Source organism: Macrobrachium nipponense, chromosome 46 (assembly GCF_015104395.2).
Source record: "Macrobrachium nipponense isolate FS-2020 chromosome 46, ASM1510439v2, whole genome shotgun sequence".
Taxonomy (NCBI): Eukaryota; Metazoa; Arthropoda; class Malacostraca; order Decapoda; family Palaemonidae; genus Macrobrachium; species Macrobrachium nipponense.
In genome coordinates this window covers 42062484-42081629 of record NC_061106.1, presented here as the reverse complement: position 1 = coordinate 42081629, position 19146 = coordinate 42062484, and the positions used below count along the sequence as shown (strand labels likewise).

Here is a 19146-nt window from a genome sequence, read left to right as displayed (position 1 = left end):
ATAGAACCTTGATTATCAATGACACTAGCCCTATGGGGCTTAGCTATAATAGCTTCACCCTCAAACATTATAAAATATTTCTGCCATTTTGGCAATCAAGAAACCCCAACAGTTAGCAAAAACAGACTTTAAACACTTGTTTCATGACATCCACACTCATACAGCGACGTATCCATGGCGCCTTTCTAGTAAGCCTTCCCTGCAAACTGTTTGAAAAACAAGAGGAAGAAGGAACTGACAGAAATATGCCAGAATACATATACCCTCACCAAGATATTCCAATCCAAGACAGTGAAAACTGTATTACAATGGTTAGGGCACCTTTCAAGTTTGTAGAACAATGGTTTATTTTGAATAGCCTCCTACAGGATATGCCTACCAAGCTAGTCTCTTCAACACAAAGTGCCAAATCAAAATAGGTCAACAGTGAGATAAGTAATATGTATAAATGCCCAACTCTTCTGAGTAGGTGTAGGAATAGAAAGTCTGTGACCAAGGGATCCCAACAGACTGTACTAGCCAGCCTTTGAATTATGAATGGCTGGTGCTCTAGCCAGACTACTTCTTTGACATACTTTGCCCTTCCATTGTCAGCTTTTTATTTCCTACGTATACTGAAGTTATAGCTATCATATAAATGTCTGTAAGTATTGTGTAACATCAGAATGGCTTGTCTGTTAACTTGGGTTTGCCCATCTTGATATTTCACATCTGACACTTCACTAGGAAGATCCATCACATTACAGTACAAAAGAATATTTATACGAACAAGGGCTATTAGACAAAATGTGTGTAAGCGGGAAGTGGGGTAGACTGACTGGCAAAATTTTCACTTCAAAAGAGCAAACCTATTGGCTCCACATATGCCTAACAGCAAAGTAAATCAAGGGACAGACACACTCTCAGATTCAACCATAGGAGAAAACTAGACATGGGTGGAAAGTAACCTGCTTTAAGGATAAACTCTTGATCTTCACGATAAAAAAGCCAAGCATGGGGACAATCTATTTCCAGCTTACGAATACCCAAGACCAACTTACAATAATCAAGATTCTAGGTACAATATCACACGCCAAGGCCTAATGGTTTTATTTCCAATAAATAGCAGAACATTACTCCAACCTATTGTAGGCAAGGCAATTGTGTTAAGTGTGAATATTTTCTAAACAAATAATGGGGGTTTTGCTGGGAATATATTGAATAGATATCCTAAAATCTAAATGTCTTGCATTACAACAGCACTGGAAAATTTGGGCTGAACAAAGTGCATGCATGATCAATACACTGCTGTGAAGAAAATTAGGAATGTAAAGGAAGTGTAAAGATGTCCCTTTAGCAGCAAGGTTCTATACAGTCTCAATACGTATCTAGTAAGGTAATGGCAGTTGAACCCTTTTCCTTAGCTTTGCACAGGTCATAAAATTGGTGGTCTCCACTGTCAGGGGCAACAAGTCTTGTCACTAGGCTCATAAGGGTTACTGATAAATGGGACCATTCATCAGTGGCCTTTATGAGTTGAGATGAGGCACTGATGAATGAAACCATTATCTGCTAGTGGAGGACATCATTAAGACAGATCCCACTTAATAGTTCTAAACAACTCCATACTCTTCATAATTAAGTGCTAAATACTACCTAGAATAGACACTAGTACATATACCAAAAAAAGGAAGAATGATACTGATACACACTACCTCTTTTAAATGGCTTGGCTTGCTGTGGAAGACTTCATTCAACAATTCGAGAAAGGATGTTGGCAACTACAGTGTTTGCCGGCTATTTGGTCCCATTCATGAAGCATAAGACTCCACTGCATCAACCTCTGGTTTTTGTTTTTAAACTGATGGGTTGGTCAAAATCTGAATTGGCAAATCTGTGGAGAAGACAAGCAGAGAAATGATTAATGGCTAAACACCAAAATACTAGGCCCTAACATAGGTGTCAAATATCTGCCCAAAGCAAAACCCCAAAATTAATACTGCACACACAGAACACTGACCTGGAATGATATCCTGGTCTAAGGTTTGAAAGGTGTAACAGGATTAAAGCCCTCAGTTGCACTGTGAAACAATTGTTAGGAGAAGGTGGAAAGTAAGTTGGAACAAAGAGAATATGAATGGAGGCACAGTAATAGGAATGAAATGGGCCGCAGGAGCTGCAGGAACACCGTAAAGAACCTTATGTAATGCATAAAGTGCACCATGTAAGGTGACCTGACAGCGTTACACCTCTATGGGAAGATACTGCTATGGCTTTGTTAAGCATAACTGACCATGATCTGTACACATCTGATGCCATTCACCACACCTTCCCCCAGTCAAACACTGCCCTGCTTAGTCACCTTAAGGTTCTTTGGTCATGCTGAAGTCTAGCCTAGCCCACGAAAATAGTCACTAAATATTTATACCTAAACCGGAATCTGCTTTACCTTCATTTAGCCTACCTGATATCTAATTCCACTATTAATTTCAGTGGACTAACAAAGACATCAAAAACTCAGAACGCACGAACTAGGCTGGGAATATACTTGAGTAAAACTGCAGGTTAACTCCGCACAGATTATTAGGTACCTTGGAAATTGATTTTTCCTATACTTTTAATGTTGCTGATGAAGGAGGTGGTGTTGTTTATTGTCGTTCCATTATTATTAACCTAGCATCTTTATCAGGGACCCTTTGAAAGGGACATTTTTGGCTGGGGCAAAACAGGGAGAGAATGGACATGTTAATCAGAAGGCCACCCTGGAAGTCATAAGGGAGTCATATGTTGAAGAATGGATTAGCTAAGGAAACCTATTACTATAAAAAGAACTAAGGTAGGTATATTCCTACTAACCTAATCTACCTTAACCTAACATTGTAGGCTGTTCTACTTAACGGGGTCTCTCAAGGAAACTCAACTTTTTACTAAAAGATCCTTTTTAACAATGAGCAAATGCGATACCATTTCAGCATTGCTAGCGTGCAATAACATATCGGTTGTAAGGTTAATCGCAGGTTAATTACAGTAGACAGCTAAAATATACATAAGGGGAAACTGTTAATAAGCAACCAAAATATTAGTCTAGGGGAAGGTAGCCTTACCTATAGTTGTTGGAGATTAAGCTGGCCTTATGCCAGCACAGGCTCTTGCTCGGAGAGCAGCCCGTAGATTAGCTACTAGGTAGTTATAGGGCTACCCTATGCAGAGAATAGACCGCCTATGAACCTTAGGCTACAGACCACTGTCTAGGCAACGCTAGGTTATAATAAATTTCTGCGAAACAACTTTTTTTTAAATGCTACTTTTAATAGGGCACCTTTTAGACGCAAATTTTACCTAGGAAAACAACTGGACACTTACCACATAGGATACAGTGCCAATGCAGCCGGTTATAGATATAACCACGGTCTCAAGTAAATTTTTGGCCATTGCGTTTATTTACCACAATTCTACGTATCAAAACATTTTCAATGTACCTGGAGGTATTTCTACAGATGCAGTCCGCACGGACTGCAAGGACCGTAACTGCGGATACGACATCCACTAGAGATTAGGGCGTCCAATGTATTTCGCCGTGTTTAGTACTGGCCCCTGGGGGTTTAATTACAGTCCTCCGAATAAATATTACTTAAAATTCTTGTTCAGTGGGTAAAACTGCATAGAAAAACCGCAAGGCTTGCGGGCACGAGAAAGACCAAGCTGAGGAACAGCTGGTGGTTTGGGGGGACCACGACGTTCGCTGGTACTGGAACAGGACGCGGCAAGATTTACGGGCACGAGAAGGACCAAGCAGAGGGACAGCTGGTGGTTTGGGGAGACCACCTGACGTTCGTTGGTGCTAGAACAGGACCTGTCAAAGTTTGCGGGCGCGAGGAGGACCGAGCTGAGTAAAGGCTGGTGGTCTGGGGGGACCACCGGATGTTCACTGGTGCTGGAACAGGACGCAGCATGATTTGTGGGCACGAGGAGGACCGAGCTGAGGAACGGCTGGTGGTTTGGGGAGACCACCAGACGTTTGCTAGTGTTTGAACAGGACGCTACAAGGTTTGCAGGCACGAGGAGGACCGAGCTGAGGAACAGCTGGTGGTTTGGGGGGGTCCACCGGACGTTCGCTGGTACTGGAACAAGACGCAGCAAGATTTGCAGGCACGAGAACGACCAAGCTCAGGAACAGCTGGTGATCGTCTTTGATAATTTAGGTCAAAGTGCAAATTTTTGAGGACTTAAACACATATATGAAAAATGGATTTTTTTGGAGGGTATAATTACCAAAACGTTAGAATGAATTCAATCGCTTACATGACAAAAAGGCTCAAAAGGAGAATCCTAGACAGCTATGAATGAAACATTCAGTTATTCACGAATCTAGCTTCTGCTCACTCTTTCTCATATTATTCAGTCATTCACGGTTCTACCCTCTGGTCACTCTTTCTCATGCTATCACAGCGCACATCCAAATGTGATTATTTCAGTGAATACAGCATCCGACGCTTAAAACAGCAATGAAAAAGTGTACCAGACCAGGACTCTTAGGGCCACATAGGCTAAGGGTGCATTTATATGTATATTATACTATATATATGATATATATATATATTCTAATGATATAATGGGGAAAGAACCCCCAGTATTCATAAGGTAAGCGTGGACACGAAAACGGAAGGCAGACCCCATTACTCCATTACACACACAACCTATCTCTCTCTCTCTCTCTCTCTCTCTCTCTCTCTCTTCCTCGTCTCTCTCTCTCTCTCTCTCTCTTCTCCATTCTAACAGGTAATGAAAAATGAGAGAGTTGCATCATAACATAACGTTTATTTACAAAAATAACTAAATCAATTAACTAAGTAATCCAGTCTTACAGACTAACTCAAAAACTACAATGTCAAGTCACCCAAAAGTCCACACCCCTCCGGGAACTCTGTCCCCCGGCATTTCCAGATCCGTCTGTTCCAAAGATACAGAACACATCCCGGTAAGTACACACACAAGTTTAAAGACAAAGTTAATAAAATGGAACATCTTACAAGATATCAAACAAGCCATCCCTTTGGCTAAAGTAAAGGTAACACTTACCCATTCCCAACCGGAATATCACTCACTGATAAATAAAAACACTTTGGCATCTGCCATCATGGCTTCGCCTTCCTCCCCCGAATCTCTGTGCAAGTCTTCCCATAGACTTGGCTAGTGATACATTATGAATAGAAGAGGCGCACACGCACATACGAATGCACACTTCGACAACGCCTCATATTACTGGCTACAACCAGTTTCCCAAAGGCACTTTGAGAAGAGTTCATAAACTGTCGTACATTGACTTCCTGAATTAAGCATTTTTATCTACGCCATCCCCTAGAATCTCATTCATCAGCTACTCTCAGGTCGTTACCTCTGCACTGTTCTCCACATTCCATAGGTCACAGAGAACGCACGAACAATATATTATTAATCAAAATCCCTAGGCCTTACAGATTGCTCGGCCACCTATATGCTAGCCCCCGCCTAGCAAAATTGCTTATATAATACAAAACACTGCCGGCTTAAAATAAACAAATAAGTAAAACTGCACGTCTCTGGCATTATAAAATAAAGTCTTATCACGCTTTATCTCCCAATAACACAAAACGCATTTTCTCTCATATTTTCTGCATTAGGATTCTTGAATATCCCTCTTCGCTTGTCTGCAACTAGCTGAACAGACAGCAACAGGCTATAGCAGGCTGTAGCAACTTCTTGTAGATCCCCAAAAAACACGCTGTAGAATTCTCTCGAACACCCATCATGGAAATACTTGTAATCACCCTGGGGTAAAATAACAGCAACCTCTCTTCACGGCTGGTGGACGTCTTGCTGGTGTCGGGGAACGACTTTTTTTGGGTGTGTGTTAGTATGTCAGTCAAGTCTTTGGTCAATCTAAGAAAATTAACCCAAACATACTACCTCTATCAAACAATGATCTCAAAAAGGTCAGAAATACTAACTGAACGTCTCCCAATTAACTCCCTTAAATATGACTACTAAAATGACAAGTCATTATCACAACTCTCTAAGAAAAAAAAACATCCATTCTCCAACTCAATTCTCCAAACTCACACATCAGCACACATACAACTCAGAAATCACAGCAACTCCACGGAATTCTGCACTCACATTTCGAACTCGAATGTGCTCAAAAAAAAAAAAAAACAAAAAAGAAAAAAATTCGTAACGAGCTCAAGAAAGAAAAGAATCACGTAACACCCAGACCCAAAATTTTCTCGCAAGTTCTGACATTTAAACAACCCACAAAATCAGCAAAAATCTCCAACTTTTAACAGCAAAAACCCCTTTACTGCTCAATAATTAATCACAATGAGACTTAATGTCAAACTCCCTTTACGTAAGTAACAACCCTCGAAAAATTACATCTCCCGGTAAAATCAAATCTCCCGTCCAAAAAAAAAATGCTACTTAAGCTCAATCCCCAAATTATATCTCTAAAGGAAAGGAAGAAAAACAATAAAAAAAAAAAGGATAATCACAAGTAGATTTCCCCAATCACAAAATACATAATACATGTATAATATGCATAACACCCACGTTTTCCCCAAGAAATGCTCCATGTAAAGCCCCGGAATTTGCCAGAAAGCAAACTCTCACACATGCGCTTTCGTGAAATGCTATAGCCAACATTTCCAGATATTGCAAAAATTCTGATCTATCACCATCAGAGGAAAAGAATCAGCACACGCTCAGCACACGGCTCATCACATCGCCTGTCAGCAGAAAAATCGCCTGCGGACACATGCTCAAACAGTAGCATAAAAATTGTCTAGTCAGACACATAAGTTGGAAACTCATGATCCTCTAGAAAAAGGTCTAACTGACACATTTCACAGAATTACTCCAGGATATGACTAATGTGTTCAAAAAAATTTCGTCTTGAAGACTTATTCTCTCAACATGACTTTTCCCAAATTATATTTCTCCAAGAATAACACACTTGTGAACATAAAAAATGCACACACATCTCCAAATGACTCGTAATGCAGTAATGCCATTCGCCTCTAAATAGTCACGAAACCAAAAAAGAGAACCTCAGAAATCTTCTCTTTGCTCAAAAAAACTCCATAACCACAAAAAAAAAGGTCAGCCCGCCCAAGATTAATTCCAACTCCATTATGAGACACCATATTAATAATAACACCACTCCGGTTATAAAATATTTCCTCCATTTGGTTAATAACCAACCCCCTTATATTATTCTCTTATTTCTCCGATAGCCACATGTCAATAAAAAAAAGACACCACTCCAGGAATAGAGAATAATCACCTCTATTTCGGCAAATACAAAATATTTACCTCTATTTCCCCAATAACTCCATGTGGAACAAAACAAGGCTCCAAATAATATATCTCCAAAAAATGTGCACTCAAGGCAACTAACTCACACACTCACAAATATTGCCCCATAATCTCCAAATGTGTCTCCATTTGCAACAAAGATGGCTGCAAAATAATTGAACTAAACATAGCTCATACCACTATTGGCAAATATCAAAAATGGCCAAAAAAAATATATCTCCCATACATTATATCTCAAATTATAAACTCCAAAATAAATATATTACCTCCAATTATCTCCCCAAATCATAATATATCCTCAATTATATCTCAATTCCTAACCCTCCAAATTCTCCAGAGAATAACTCAATGTTTATAGTCAAAAAGACTATAAAAACTCACTCCATTTAGCATAACTGCTAAAAAAGGGCAAAAACTTGGCAAATAAAACTGTCTAGAAAATTCTAGAAAAAATCACCAATGTGTCACAAGTCATTATAACAGAATTCAAAAACTCACAGTGTCTAAGCAAAGACTTCCCCATATGCACTACGACATAGCCATTAGAAAAACTTAACCAAGTTTCCTATCTTTCACAAAGTTGTCACAAATACAACTAATGTATTGTGCAAGAAAACTCACAATTTCTGGAACACAAATATCCAGAGAAGAAATGTAGTGCCATAACGTATGCATTCAAACGTGCAAAAATTCTCCCATATATTTCTCTATAGCATCAAATAGCTAAAACACAAACACTTTCTCTTAAATGACTCTAAGTCATGAACTGAGACATTAAAAAATATCCACACCAAACTGGAGAGAAAAAATAAATTCAAATTCTTGGTAAAAAAAAAAACTTGTGTCAGCGATGGCTAATTTCCAAAAAAGGGAGAAAACCCCCAAGAAAAATCAACGGCACCATTAACTATCTCCCGTAACTCACTAGATGTCAAGCAATTATCTGCCTGAACTCATAAAAAAAGAAAAACAAAAAGAAAAAAAAAAAAACTAAAATAATGTGTTGTTAGTTCCTCCCCAAAATCAAAAAAGGATTTCACCTCCCTTGACAGCATTACGGCACCCACGTATTAGTATAAAAAAAAATAAAAAAAATCAGTATCAGAAATATCATTATCACAAAAATCACCAAAAAAAATTGCTATCCTCAAAATCATCAGTATCAGTACAAAAAAATGTCACCAATGTTAATGCTTGTCCATTCTCCAAAAATTCAGCACAAAATTCAGCAAATTTCACACAATTCACCAAGATTCAGTCAGATTCATCAAGATTCAGCAAAACTCATCCTCGTGAATCACTGAAAATATTCTCCAAAGTTACAAAAACTCAACAATAATTAACACAAGACTTCTCCCATTAATTCATTGTAATAATTCTCCTTGAATAATTATCTGTAATAATTATCAACTAATCTCCCTGAAATATCTCAAAACTCTCGTAAAACAATTCTCCCGTAATGATAATTATACTTAAGCAAACCTCCCGTGACACATCTCAAGTATAACAATTATTAATAATAACAATAATAATAACTCTCCATAGCAAAAATCTCAAGTAAGGGTGAAATTCAAATAGCATACACTAGTATTGCTGAATCTTATAGACATACAATTTCTCCAGCATGCAACACCATGACATAACACCATTGCCACATCAACACAGATACAAACACCAATCATCGGCATTTCAAAGTAATCTCTCCAACACAATAAAAAAAATAATCTGTGTATCCCCCTTATATTTGTGTCTTTCAAGGCACAAAGAAACATATAACACATCCCGTGCATGTTAACTACTTTTCCCCTCATTAACGGAAAAGAAAAATCTCTTTTTATTTCCTTTTCTCTTCGTCCAAGAGAGAGAAAAAAAAAATATCTTTTCTAAAAAAAAAAAGACTCTACGGGCATTTCACTTCATCAACTTATCAATCAGCTGATATCTTAGCATTCAATGTCAAGGCCAAATCCATAACCCAACACAAAGAAAAAAAAAAGGAAAAGGGGGAGTTCACCACACTGAGAAAAAAAATTTCTCCCCCCCTGAGAACAACCCTCAGTCGAGCGGCCAGAACAGCCCGAGGCATACCAGCAGTATCCCCCACTCTCCCCTTGAACAGTGTCTGAGGATCCCTTCCCAAGGTATACACTAGTGCCCATCCCTGCACTATCTCTCGAGTGAGGCTAGTGGTACCCATGCAACTACCCTCCCAAGGATGCCCGTACCCTCGCAATGTAAGGCGCCTCTCTGCAGAAATGTGCTGAGCCCGTAAAATTGTGGCCGCTCTGTCTCTATGCCAGATATGATTATCCAAGCACAGTTCCCATGCATAGAAAATACACTCCTATGTTTTAAACAAAGACGAATGCATACGTCTATTACAAACATGTGCAAATAAAGAAAACACATCACTATGGTGCAAAGACAAGAAAAATTGTTGACCTCTTGAACAATCCATAACCCTGAAATATTTAAACAAAAACCCACTCCTTCAAAACATAGTGTTTAACACTCACCACTCCATAATGGGAAAAAAAGAACTCGAAATTCTCCGTAAAACGCGGCAGTGATATATGTATTAAACACAACACCCGCACGGGTATCTCGGAACACTCTCGTCATTGCACAAGCAAAAGTCACACTGGGTGCGCTCACTGCTTCTGGCTGACTCCCTGGGAAAAATGCTGAGTCCCATAAAAATCCTTCCCTCCCTTTAGCACAGTTAACAGACAGATATTTTCTCATTTTTTCTCACTAAGTAACTGAAAACTAACAGTTTAACGATTTTCCACAATCCCACAAAGCTTTGTCGTTCGAAAACTATCGCTAAGTCACGACCCCTTTTTATTTTCTAACTGGCCACCCATCTCTACATTGGCGTTCCTAGGCATAGAAAAGAAAAAACTTTTATATCCCCTCTTTAACCGTCTGCCACCACTATAACATGGGGGGAAGAACCCCCAGTATTCATAAGGTAAGCGTGGACACGAAACGGAAGGCAGACCCCATTACTCCATTACACACACAACCTATCTCTCTCTCTCTCTCTCTCTCTCTCTCTCTCTCTCTCTCTCTCTCTCTCTCTCTCTCTCTCTCTCTCCATTCTAACAGGTAATGAAAATGAGAGAGTTGCATCATAACATAACGTTTATTTACAAGAATAACTAAATCAATTAACTAAGTAATCCAGTCTTACAGACTAACTCAAAAACTACAATGTCAAGTCACCCAAAAGTCCACACCCCTCCGGGAACTCTGTCCCCCGGCATTTCCAGATCCGTCTGTTCCAAAGATACAGAACACATCCCGGTAAGTACACACACAAGTTTAAAGACAAAGTTAATAAAATGGAACATCTTACAAGATATCAAACAAGCCATCCCTTTGGCTAAAGTAAAGGTAACACTTACCCATTCCCAACCGGAATATCACTCACTGATAAATAAAAACACTTTGGCATCTGCCATCATGGCTTCGCCTTCTCTCCCGCGAATCTCTGTGCAAGTCTTCTCATAGACTTGGCTAGTGATACATTATGAATAGAAGAGGCGCACACGCACATACGAATGCACACTTCGACAACGCCTCATATTACTGGCTACAACCAGTTTCCCAAAGGCACTTTGAGAAGAGTTCATAAACTGTCGTACATTGACTTCCTGAATTAAGCATTTTTATCTCACGCCATCCCCTAGAATCTCATTCATCAGCTACTCTCAGGTCGTTACCTCTGCACTGTTCTCCACATTCCATAGGTCACAGAGAACGCACGAACAATATATTATTAATCAAAATCCCTAGGCCTTACATATATATATATATATATATATATATATATATATATATATATATATATATATATATACAAACACACACATATATCATATATATATAAATATATACGAAATATGCAGCTACACATTTTTTGATATACAGACTAGCAATTTTGAAGCCAGAGGCCACCTCGCGAGGATTTGGGGACCCCCAGGCTTAACCTAATTAGCCTATTGGGTAATCTGCCACTGAATATATATATATTATATATATATATATATATATATATATATATATATATTATATATATATATATATATTATATATATATACACACGTATATGGTAACTGATTAGGTGATGAAGTTTCCTTATGGAGTGTTTGCACACGCGCGCACACACAGACTGCGTCAACCGGAGCGAAAGCACTTTGTAATTAAAACAAAGGAACGCACTACTTCATCCACAGCGCGCGGAGAATTAACACCGCTCAGCTCTTCCTTGTAAGCCCCGGGAGAGTAAGCGACTGAAATACTCTGAATAAATGCAAAGATCTAAGAAAGTAGAAGAAGAATAAGAAGTAGAAGAAGTAGGAAAGAAGTGGTAGTAGTTTCCTCTCACGAGGAAATGAGGCCGATTCGTGATTTTAAGCTTCTTTTAACCCACAGCTCTTCTGCTTCTTCGTGTCCCATTACGGATTCTTGTGTTTGGAATGAACACAGTAGTAGTTAGTTCTACTATAATTGTTATTATTACTATTTTCCCATCTTTGCTATTGTTGTCATTGGTTGTTTTTGTCAGGGTTGTGTTATTTAAGTCCGGACATTAGTAATAAGTGTTATTTAAGTCTGCACATTAATTATTACTGTTACAGATGCTTTTGCTACCATCAGTTTCTCTCAGTGGAAAATTCTCATCGTCGTACATTTAATCTTAGTTATTTCGGAAACTAAAAGACTAAACTGCTGTTAGTTTTTCAAAACAGCTGCTTTTCCAGAGTTTTCACAAAATAACCTAGAGGTAATTCTAGATAATAACAGAGATTTCAATTTCATTGTAAATTGATAGATAGTCTGTATGCATATGCATATATATATATATATATATATATATATATATATATATATATATATAGATAGATATATATATATATATATATATATATATATATATATATATATATATATATATATATCTATATATAATATATATTATATATATATATATATAAGATTTTAAGCTAGAACAGAGAAAGTAAAGTCTTTTACCAGTTTCATGCATCTTTGTCTATATGCAAGTTACCCCTTTGAGCTGTAAGCAACCATTCTCTCGAAAAAGCTATCTCTTCTCCCATTGGCTGTCGGAATTACCCCCTACAGACACAAAGACTTAAAAGGATCAGAGGCCAGCGGCTCATTCTCAGAAGCATACCAGACCTAAGAGAGGTCAGAGCTCCTCATCTGTACCCTGCAGACACTGCCTCTTCCCCTTTCGGCTTCCCCCATTTCTCCTCCGGGAAGTCCCAAGTATTTTTTAAAAGCCCATAGTGCATAGAAACATCAAGGAGAAGACTACATTCAAGCACCGCCAGGATCCAGGTACTGTGAGAGTAATTTTAGTTCAGCCAGGGAATCGTTTTACCTTTGTCTGTATTTCATTTCCTTTTTTCAAGGCGACTTGTTTAGTTTCTCATCACCCCCCCCCCCCCCCCCCCATCTGGGTTCCATTCTGTGATTACTCCCTTTGTGATACTAGTGAACATCCCCTAGTAAATTCAAGCAACGAAATAGTTTTCTTTGTGTAAATTCCCAGTCATTTCATTTCCCCATGAGTGGCCTGTGAACTTTTGATTGAAAGAAAGTAGTGTGTAACATTTGCCCTCATGTGCCCCCCGCCTTATGCCAGTGTCCTATCTATTTGCAGATAAATACCGTGCCTGATTGTGGTAGGAGTTGGAAACCCTTGGAGCAAGGCTTGCAATTTTAATCCGTTTGCGCAAAATTCCAAAAGCCGCCTCTGGGTGCCCCCATCCACGTGTTCTGGTGGATCGGCCAATCGACCCCCTTTTTAGTCTCCTGGACCTCTGTAAATTAATGTAAATACAGGACATTTAAAACTAAAGTCCAGCTTTTATGTGAATTCCTCTTTCCTCAGTAACATTGGCCTTATGCCTTAGTAGTTTTTTCTTTTTTTCCGATTTCTCGTCATCCATTCAAGGCCAAATTTTTCAAAATGAACGAGCAAATTAGAATAAGGTAATTCTAAGCCTGCATTCCGCGGTACAATAGACTATGGCAATTGACGTTTTCCTATGTTATTTGACCTGCTGAACAAGAATTTAAAGTAATATTCATTCGGTCGACTGTAATTAAACGGTAATTTACCTCTGAAGACGGTAAATCTAAAGGAGAGCTCCGTCTCTTGTTTGCATTAGAATATATATTTTTCCGATGTATTTTTTATTGATTATGCTTAAACTGATCATTAATATTGGTGGCATCAAGCAATTACACTCTTGTTCCCATCTAACAATCTTGGGGGACCCCAGTGGGAACCGGGGTTTTTGGGTGGGGGGGAGCAGGAGAAAAGTGATTTCCAGGGCACTACCTAACCAAACAAACCACCTAACCTAACCTAGAGCGCCGTACCCCTACCTAGGCCTAGCGGGGGGTGAGCTTCGCCCCCCTTGCGACCCCCCACTTCATGACAATTGCGAAAAATTTGAGCGGCCATTAGGCTAACAGAGACAATACTCCAGCATATTTGACACAATAGTCACATATTTCATACGATAATAAAAATATATACAGGAAATAGCTTACCCCTTAAACGCCGACTGGACGTATTTTACGTCGAGATAAATTGTCTGTCGGGTGCCGACTGGACGTATTTTACGTCGACATACGAAAGTTTTTTTTTAAATTCGCGGAAAAATACTTATAGGCCTACCAGCCTAAAACTTTTGAATCACGCGCCTTGGGGGATGCTGGGAGTTCACGGATCAAGGCCTTGTTTTGTTTTGAAGCGTGACCCAGGTGCGCATGCGCGATATCCCTTCTTCTCGCTCCAGCCAGCATCAGTAGCGCACCATCCGAGAGCGATCTTTCGTGAAAAGCGTGTTTTTCTGGACTTGTGCGAGACTTTGAGCATTTGTATTGCTACAGGACATTCATAGATATGTCTCAACGCCGTGTGAACCGTGAAAGGCGCGTTTTATCCATCGGAAAGGGATCGTGTAAGGCGAGTTTTGGACCTGGATGCTGGCATGGGGCCAAGCACCCAGCATGACCCCGCGCCTCAAGGCCGTTCTGTGCGGCCACGTGTGGCTGAAAGTGTTTCAGGAACACATCGTATGCCTTTGGTTACCCCTAGGAAGCATGTGGGCGTCCTTAGGGGCATTCGTAGGCATTTGGGAGGCCTCCAACCAAGGGACATAGACGAGTATCTTTCGGAGCTTGATCGGGAACATGTCGCAAGTCCTCATTTTGATGGCGGATGGTCATCGAGTGATGAGGACATCAGTCCCGATGAAAGTGAGGATGAATATATGCCCCCAATGTCCGTTCGAGGCTCACATCCCGAAAGTGAGCTCGAATTCAGTGGGTTCAGTGCTTACGAGGGGGAATCTGAGGAGGAGGGGGAGGGTGGGGATACGGGCTCAAGTTTTATCGCAGAGGACGATACAGAAAGTGAGGGCCTAAGTGAGGGTGATGGGCCCCCAACGGGGGTGGGGTAGTGTGCATCGTGCCCGCACCCGTGCGCGTGCGTGCGCACGGGCAACGGTAGAAGGTTCGGTTCGTCGCGCCAGCCAAGGTGAAGGTCGGTCGTCGGAGAGTGACGAGGGGTGGACGGAGGACCCCACCCCTCCTAACATGCACCCCTTCACGGCAACCCCTGGGATGACCGTACCAGTACCCCTGACTGTTTTGGGGTTCATCCAGCTTTTCCTTGACGGCGGGAATTGCTGGAATACCTGGTACACGAGACGGTGGACTACGCTCGGTACTGCCGGTATGAGCTGAGGACGACCTTGTCGTATTACTGGCGGGTTGCAACCTCATTGACATGGCGCATTTTTTGGGGCTCCACATTTATTTTGGTATGACACCTGCTGTCGACGTCAGGCAATATTGGAGGAGAAATTATTTCTTATGTATGCCGAATGTGCCTGGCGTTATGTCCCGTGATAATTTCCTGGCGTTGGACAGGTACTTCAACGCCTTCAAACGAAGGCCATACCCCGGAATAACAGTGATCGCCTCATTTTAGTGCGTACAGTGTTGGATTATATCCGTGAGCGGTGTAGTAATCTCGTGATTCCTGGAAAGAACCTGTCTTTGGATGAGGGTATGATGCCTTACAAAGGACGTCTTAGTATAAAAGTGTATAACCCCAAGAAGCCAAAGAAATATGGTGTGAAATTCTTTCTCATTACCGAGGCCAACACTGGATACGTTGTGGACTTTTCAGTGTATACCGGGGTCTTCTCCACGCTGCGTGACACTGTATTCAACCTTGTGGGACGTTTCCGTAACCAGGGATATCACCTGTTTATGGATAATTATTATAACTCGGTATCCCTGGCCCAGGAACTGTATGAAGCAGGTGTTCATGTCAGTGGTACCCTTCGGTTAGTGTGTGGGGCCCCGAATGTCCTCAAGAGGTTCGCTAGTCATCCGCAACACCTGGCAAGAGGAGAGACAGAGTGGCGGCGGAAGGGCGCTGTCTTCGTCATCTGTTGGAAGGGTGTCCGACTCGTCCCATGATTACGACGAGTCATGAACCCATCCAAGAAGACACGTCGACAGGGCCGAGTTGTGTTTGAGGAGTTTCGTACCGAGCGGCCTACTGTCATTGGGCACTACAACAGGCACATAGAGGAGTGATCTCTTTGATCAGCTCATCCAGTACTATCCCTTCGCCAGGAGAACCAGAAGGTGGACACAGAAGCTCCTCAAATACATCCTTCAGTTGGCCCTCCAAAAATGCCTACATACTGTACTGTGGGTACTGCGGTGACAATCTTCCGAGGTTGACCCACATACAGTTCCTAGAGGTAGCCGGGAATGCCCTCATCAACTTCGATCCCGATGAGTGGCCTTCCATAACTGACCCCCTGCCCCGAGCTGCAGATCTGCCCCTAGAGGAAAGGGCCGATAGGAGGGCCAACTTCGCTCGACCTGCCACCGCCCCTGCTGCCACCGCCCCTGCTGCCGACGCCCCTGCTGACGACGCCCCTGCTGACGACGCCCCTACTGCCGCCGCCCCTGCTGGCCAGCCGCCCCTGCTGCCTGCCGCCCCTGCTGCCTGCCACCCGCCTGCTGCTGACGACGCCCCTCTTGCTGCCGGCCCCGCCATCACCGCTTCTCGTCGGGTAGTGGACCCTGTGTGTCGGCTGCAGCCAGGGAACACATACTGGAGGCCTTAGAAGGGCGAAGGCAGAAACGGTGCCTGTGTGCCATATGAATGGCAGAAGGAGAGACACCCGGTTCTTCTGTCGTCTCTGCAAAGTTGCTCTTTGCAGGATAGGGGAGTGTGACCGAAAGTACCACCACACTAATGGTCATGTATTGGAGGCGCCGCGCCCCCTAAAACACCGACAGCGGAGGCGCAACCGGGGTGCCCCGGGTCCATCCAGCAGTAAGGGCGTGCGTCTCCCTCCTCCTCACCTGTACCTCGTCATGTCGAGTGGAAAAAAAATGCAAGATTCTTCAATGGAGGAGGGAGAAAACAAGAATAGAACGAAGAGTCAGGATTACGAGTGAGTATTCTGCATTTATTTTATATTTAGTTTATATTTATTACAATTCTTATATATCTGAATGTGTGCATGATAAAATAATAATAAGACATTTCATTGTATGTTGAAAAGAGAAGTGTCACCTGCATTCCTTTTATTTATGTATTGGTACCAGAATCGAAGAATGTAATATATATATTTTCGTATCAAAAAAAAAAAAAAAAAATATATATATATATATATATATGTATATATATATATAGTATATATATATATATATTATTATATATTATATATATTCTTATATATATAGATATATATATATGGGGGGTAAGCAAATTACTTACAGTCTAGTAATATTCAATCATTTGCCTTCACTTTAAAACAAATTGCAAGTCTCTAGAACAATATCTCGATTTATGGTGAATATTTGAAAAAATATTTTTATTCCCTCCGCCGCCCGATTCTCGGCCGAAAATCTGCGAACGCGTAGGTCAGATTCTCCTAATATTTGTGCCTTTTCATATTACGTTATTTTATAGTCTTTATATAGGAAATGTGCGCAAAAACATGCACAATATAACAAAAAATATTGGAAGGTTGTAGCATTTCTCATTTTGAAATATTTGCATATAAAGTACGATAAGTACGAAAAAAACTACGATCGGTCAACTTTGACTCAACCGAAAAGGTCAAAAAACGCATTTATAACATAAAAATCTTACAGTCTAGTAATATTCAATCATTTATCTTAATTTTAAAACAAATTGCAAGTCTCTAGAACAATATCTCGATTTATGGTGAATTTTTGAAAAATATATTTTTTCCCCTCCGCGCGCCGATTCTCGCCGAAAATCTCCGAAACGCGTAGGTCACATTCTCCTAATATTTGAGCCTTTTCATATTACGCTTCTTTTAAAGGTTTATATACGGAAATGTGCGCAAAAACATGCACAATATAACAAAAAATATTGGAAGGTTGTAGCATTTCTCATTTTTGAAATATTTGCATATAAAGTACGATAAGTACGAAAAAAACATAACGATCGGCCGTCAACTTTGACTCAACCGAAAAGGTCAAAAAACGCATTTTATACATAAAAACCTTACAGTCTCGTAATATTCAAAATAATTTATCTTAATTTTAAAAACATATTGCAAGTCTCTAGAACAATATCTTGATTTATGGTGAATTTTTGAAAAAAATATTTTTTTCCCCTCCTGCGCGCCGATTCTCGGCCGAAAATCTCCGAACGCGTAGGTCACATTCTCCTAATATTTGAGCCTTTTCATATTACGCTTTTTTAAAGGTTTATATATTGAAATGTGCGCAAAAACATGCACAATATAACAAAAAATATTGGAAGGTTGTAGCATTTCTCATTTTTGAAATATTTGCATATAAAGTACGATAAGTACGAAAAAAACTACGATCGGTCAACTTTGACTCAATCGAAAAGGTCAAAAAAACGCATTTATAAACATAAAAATCTTACAGTCTAGTAATATTCAATCATTTATCTTAATTTTAAAACATATTGCAAGTCTCTAGAACAATATCTCGATTTATGGTGAATTTTGAAAAAAATATTTTTTTCCCCTCCGCGCGCCGATTCTCGGCCGAAAATCTCCGAAACGCGTAGGTCACATTCTCCTAATATTTGAGCCTTTTCATATTACGCTTTTTTTAAAGGTTTATATATGGAAATGTGCGCGAAAACATGCGCAATATAACAAAAAATATTGGAAGGTTGTAGCATTCTCATTTTTGAAATATTTGCATATAAAGTACGATAAGTACGAAAAAAAAACTACGATTGGTCAACTTTGACTCAACCGAAAAGGTCAAAAAACGCATTTATAACATAGAAATCTTACAGTCTAGTAATATTCAATCATTTATCTTAATTTTAAAACAAATTGCAAGTCTCTAGATCTAGAACAATATCTCGATTTATGGTGAATATATGAAAAAATAATTTTATTCCCTCCCGCGCGCCGATTCTCGGCCGAAAATCTCCGAAACGCGTAGGTCACATTCTCCTAATATTTGAGCCTTTCATATTACGCTTTTTTTTAGAGGTTTATATATGGAAATGTGCGCAAAAATGTTCGCAATATAACAAAAAATATTGGAAGGTTGTAGCATTTATCATTTTTGAAATATTTACATATAAAGTACGATAAGTACGAAAAAAAACTACGATAGGTCAACTTTTACTCAACCGAAATGGTCAAAAAACGCATTTGTAACATAGAAATCTTACAGTCTAGTATATTCAATCATTTATCTTCAATTTAAAA

The 19146-nt window shown here is 40.1% G+C and overlaps 1 long non-coding RNA gene across 1 annotated transcript in view; it reads right to left on the bottom strand.

The window, feature by feature from the left end:
* LOC135214963 (uncharacterized) overlaps window positions 1-19146 on the bottom strand; it is a 60367-nt gene that overhangs the window by 1241 nt on the left and 39980 nt on the right. The window contains exon 2 of the long non-coding RNA XR_010314532.1: window positions 1695-1873. This is a non-coding gene — a long non-coding RNA (uncharacterized LOC135214963). The remainder of the gene's footprint in view (window positions 1-1694; window positions 1874-19146) is intronic.